The 4,970-nt window shown below is 37.2% G+C and overlaps 1 non-coding gene across 1 annotated transcript; it reads left to right on the top strand.

Annotated features, from left to right (window-relative positions):
- Positions 1 to 2,301: 2,301 nt before the first annotated feature.
- On the top strand, positions 2,302 to 2,373 carry Trnaa-ggc. The gene has a single exon. It is a non-coding gene; the product is annotated as a tRNA-Ala (tRNA).
- Positions 2,374 to 4,970: the final 2,597 nt, after the last annotated feature.

Genomic DNA, 4,970 nt, shown 5'->3' with positions numbered 1-4,970 from the left:
TCTAATTATCCGTCTGATATTCCTAACCTAAAAACAACTTTCATTTATTTGTTATTTCATTTCCGGCTCCTTCATTGTCTGTGTAATGTGCCTATATGCCCTTATACTCAATCCAACATATCGATTGCTCTTTGTTTCACATGCGAAACTCTATCAGTAATCTGATTCTATCGTCGTTAAGCTGCTGGCTACAGTACAGGCAGCTAGATATTGAGTCTAGGAGTAAATCTCCTCATCCTCTTACTCTCCCACTTGTATTTTTTTAGTTTCATCTTGCTGCGTAAATCCAACCTGGAGTCACCATAATTTAAACGAAGTTTATCAAATTTTTTCATAGGTATTATTTAATCCTTTGGCTATTTGTCACGTTTGAACTACAATTTCTTACTTTCGAGCTCACAAAAATTCACCGTTACTTATACCCGCCACTATGTCCCCATTAACTCATTTAACTCGAAATGATATGTATAGTTGTTTTCCAAGGTCACCTGAGGGTTATTTGTGTCTTTTGTGTCGGTATACTGTATCTTTAGTGTTAAGTTTTAAACGGGTTAAATTATTGCAAGTTAAAATGTGTAAAAAAGTGTTCTGAACTCATCCTTGCAAAGGGTAAAGGAAACGAAGAGCCGCGCATGAGTCAAAGTTGGATAAAAGTAATGAGAAACCACAAAGCGACTCCTATTTGTAGCGTGCTCCTCGTATGACTCAGGTAACCTTTTGACCTCAGCAAATATTGACCTTCCCGCCGCTTTTCTAAAGTCGGTTTATGTATTCAGATTTTCATATGCGCGCATTCTCATGTCGAGCACCCCGAATCCGGAAGCTAGCGATAGCCTCTCTTTCATCTTTCTCTTATTCTTGCGAGCCCTCATTCTCATAAGCCGATAGGCCAATAATAGAACCACATAACTCCTTTCTCTCTCACCACTATCTGTCCACCTTTCCTTTTCATCTTTCTCTCCTTTCATTCACGACTTTCATCAGTATCAAAATCCTTCATCCTTTTTCCGACAATCCTTTCTAAAGTCCCGGTACATAATTATATTGTTTTCAGTTTCCCAACCACTTTTTTGGTGCATCATACGACTTTTAAAATGTAAGTTTATGGTTTAAACTGATTACTCACTACAAAATTATGATAATAGACGTTTTACAACCAAAACTTCATGTAATATCAGAAATATAAGATGCCGGTGTTGAAAGAATCTGTTCTTCGTATGAACTGCAGATGCTCCGTTGAAGTTGAGGCAACGTGCAAACCGTACTTCATCGGAACTCCTACAGAAGTTTCAGAGGTGAATTTATATCTAAGAAATAATGTAAGCTTGTATATTTTAACAGCTCCTCTTTTCACCAAATATTGACAGCCTATCTTTATGCATGGCAAATATATTGTATACAGATTTTATTATAACGTATTCTTGTTCATCTATATTTAAGTTAAAGATGTGTTTGCTTATTATACCCTCATATCTATCTAACATTCTTTATCCGAGTATTATAGTAATGCATAAATTGGTTCAGCATCCGTTGAAATTTATGGAAATTTGTGCAGCATGCATTCATCATCGAAGTCATAGTTTCTTTATATTAGCACTTGTTTATTAATAATTTTTGTCGGATACAAATAATTAGCCCAAAATATTTTTACTGACTCTCTCCTCACTGGCTGTGGTTTTAAATTTCATTTGCATTTGCCTTTATTTTCGGTGCCAGAAGATAGATGATATTTATTTCTTCTCCACAGTTAGGTATAATTTCATATGCAGCGGGAATTAATTATTGTTGCTTAGCTTTTTTCTAAGTGTGAGAAGAAGTGCCTTTAAAGTCAACACTCGGTGTCATATATAAATGTATTGAAAATAGAACAGGATAGGGCGTAAGTTTGAGCAACGGTAAGGAGAGGTTATATTTCTACAAGTTGTTGAATGTACTTTTCCTCATTGTTCTTTTGCCTTTCTCATTCCCGTTTGCTTTAACCTCTGAAAGTTTCCACTTCTGATTAGGTCTTTTCCCTTTAAAGGCCATGATTATTGCATGGATGATGAGGAACGTAATAGGGCATTTCCATGAAAATGTCAACTTTTTCTCTAAAATTAAAATTCAGAGTGGAAATATTTTATCTTGATAAATCAACAGTTAAATCAAAGCACTGAAGGAACAAGTGACTTTGTACGCAGTCACGCGCACGGGTGCAAAGTTAAATACACCAAAGGATGAAGTTCGCCATGAAAAAATATTTGACTTAGCCGGGATTCGAACCCGGATGTTCGCACATCCCGAAGTTCGCTCTGAGAAGATGGCTTGGTGGTGTAACTGGTAGCACGCCTGACCGGCAATCGGGAGATCCGGGTTCGAATCCCGGCTAAGTCAAATATTTTTTCATGGCGAACTTCATCCTTTGGTGTATTCAACAGTTAAATGATTGAATTTTATGAAATCAGTATCGGATTTGCTCAAACAACTTAGTTACTCATTTGGTGATCGTTGAATTCAAGATGGCTGCCAGAGATTTGCTATGAACTATTTCACTATAGTTTACAGAGTAATATTTATCAACAAACAACATAAGTGGGTTTCTATTGCATTGTTGGGTCTTGTGTAGTATAGCTTTGGCAACGTTTTTAAACAAATTTCAAATTTAATACGCAATGTATTCAGGTTTTAAAATACGGATATAAGTGCACATGCAAAATTGGTAATTCCGTCACAAAAACTCTTAATTGTTTTTATTTTATCATAAATTTATAACATAGTTATTTCATTTTCTTCCTGGAAAGGTAGGTTCAGACACCCTTTAAGGTCTTAAAATTAGATTATCTCAAAAATGCTTAATCGAGGCCACATAGCAGCGTGACGGAATTACTGTGACAGGAACGTAATATTCACCCGTGTTATACTGTAAAATAGGAATGCTGCTCTCTGGACTCGCCACTTCGCTTCGTCTTGAATGGAGGGATAATGAAAACGTGTCATCCTGGAGAGTAAACTAATGCTGACTGAAGATGAAAAACTGTTGCCCACTGCCGATCTCCGGGTGATAGCGATGGAAGAGAAACTTTTGGGGGTAACATTGAGGTGTCGGGAGTTAGTGGAAGCGTCATAATATGGCAACTGGAGCGTACGTGAAGATTAGGAGGAGCAAGTAGGCAACGGAGTGATGATGAGGGGAATACTTTTCTCTTGGCGAGAGGCCAGTGCGGAGTCGAGGCTAAGTGGGGAGAAGGATATTGGATGGCGAAGGTGGTTCTGGCGAAGGCCCTTGACTGTCGAGGAAAGCAGAGGGGTTGTTTGAATTCTGGGGAGGCGTAGAGAGTGGAAAAGGGAAGAAGTGGAAAATTGAGTTAAGATCTATGGGGAAGGAAAAGGTGAATTTTGAGCTTTGCAGCGTGAAATTAGCATTGAGTAAGAAGTCATGCAGGTCTGGAACTCTGGAGTTGTAAATTACGTGATCATTAAGGCATAACTATTTAAAAAAACCGATTATTTATTCTTCTAAAACATCATATTAATTCAGACAGTATTTATAAATATATTTAGATTTTAGGCTCTTTCCAAGGATAAGGCATGTTTTTAGGGTAACAACAGGCTTTTTACATGCTCTGCTCAAGTGATATGAGTATATTCACTGTACCTGAGAATACTGAGAGATTCAAACCTTCATAAACACACAACCTGACTCCATCAACATAAGAAATAGAGAAAAAAACGGATAGAGATAACAATGAAGAAATAAGATAACAGCGTGGGTGCTTAGATGTTGCACTTAGGACTTCGGATTTATGTTCCTATAAAATATAACTTGAGATCAGTTTCTAAAAATGTGTGAATTTTTAGAAATTATGACTTTTAGTGGGAGTGGATATTGGCATGTGTTCTGCGACGAAAAATGCCCATTATTTGATGTAAAAGATTGCATTTATACAAGGCTCAAATTTAAGCATGTGTTGGATTATTGCCAATATTTCGACGGTGCGTGGTCATATCAGTTTTCTCATTAGTGAATTTTTGAGGGATTACCTTCGATAAAACCTAAGCCATATTTCGCACGAAATGGGATTATTACGCTCGCATTCCCACCTCAGCATTTTTTTTTGCTTCTATTCCCATTCAATACTTTCATTTTAATTTACTCTTGTGAGGAAATCCGACGGCCCTCTATGTAAAAATGGATATATGTTATTTAATATTCTGACGATTTTCCCAGCATGAAAAACGAAACGTTCAGTCGTTATACCACGCATTTAGGCACCCAAAAATGAATTTCCCCAGTTCACCGCTGCGAAAATATGAAGTCAAAAGTTACTCATACTCAATTTGCCATTTTTAAGATCACGATCGTTATTTCAATGAAAAAGCAATATTTGAAAAGGAGTAGGCTGGTAAAATAGTCATAGTCTAGTGAAAATTAGACGCTGTTGATGCATGCAATACATCGATAGATAAAAAGGGTAGCAGAAAATTAGGTATTAGTATTTTGCAAGAAATAATTTGCGTTATAGCATTATGAGTGATAATTGGCCTACTAATTAGCCGATATCGCTTCTGCCACAAGTAGTGAATATTCGTAATGGTTCATCTAATGAAGTTGATGTGTCTTTTTATGACCCTTAGGCTCTAATTAGCCGCCGGTAATCATTGTCATTACCACATTGCTAATTAGGGGAGATTGTTGCATCACCCTAGATTATGCTTGTGGGTCAAACTCTCTTAGTCCACCTCATCTCATAATTTTGTTGTCTCGTCCCCAGGGCATAAAGAGGATTTATAAAATATGGACAGGAAACATTAACATGAAAAAAAGACATTTTTTCCCTTGGCGTCTCGTCCAACTGCCCACTTACCCTCTATTCTTAGGGAAAAAGGGTCGCAAGGGAAACGACTTTTGCGCCATTGTGACATTGTCCTTGGCGTTTCCCGGCCCTAAAATTTTCACTTTACTGAGAGTTCATCCTCTTCAAAATGTGTAA

This window comes from Ischnura elegans, chromosome 3 (genome assembly GCF_921293095.1).
Source record: "Ischnura elegans chromosome 3, ioIscEleg1.1, whole genome shotgun sequence".
Lineage (NCBI taxonomy): Eukaryota > Metazoa > Arthropoda > Insecta > Odonata > Coenagrionidae > Ischnura > Ischnura elegans.
Note: the sequence above shows the minus strand (reverse complement) of the source record. Positions and strands in the feature narration are given on the sequence as shown.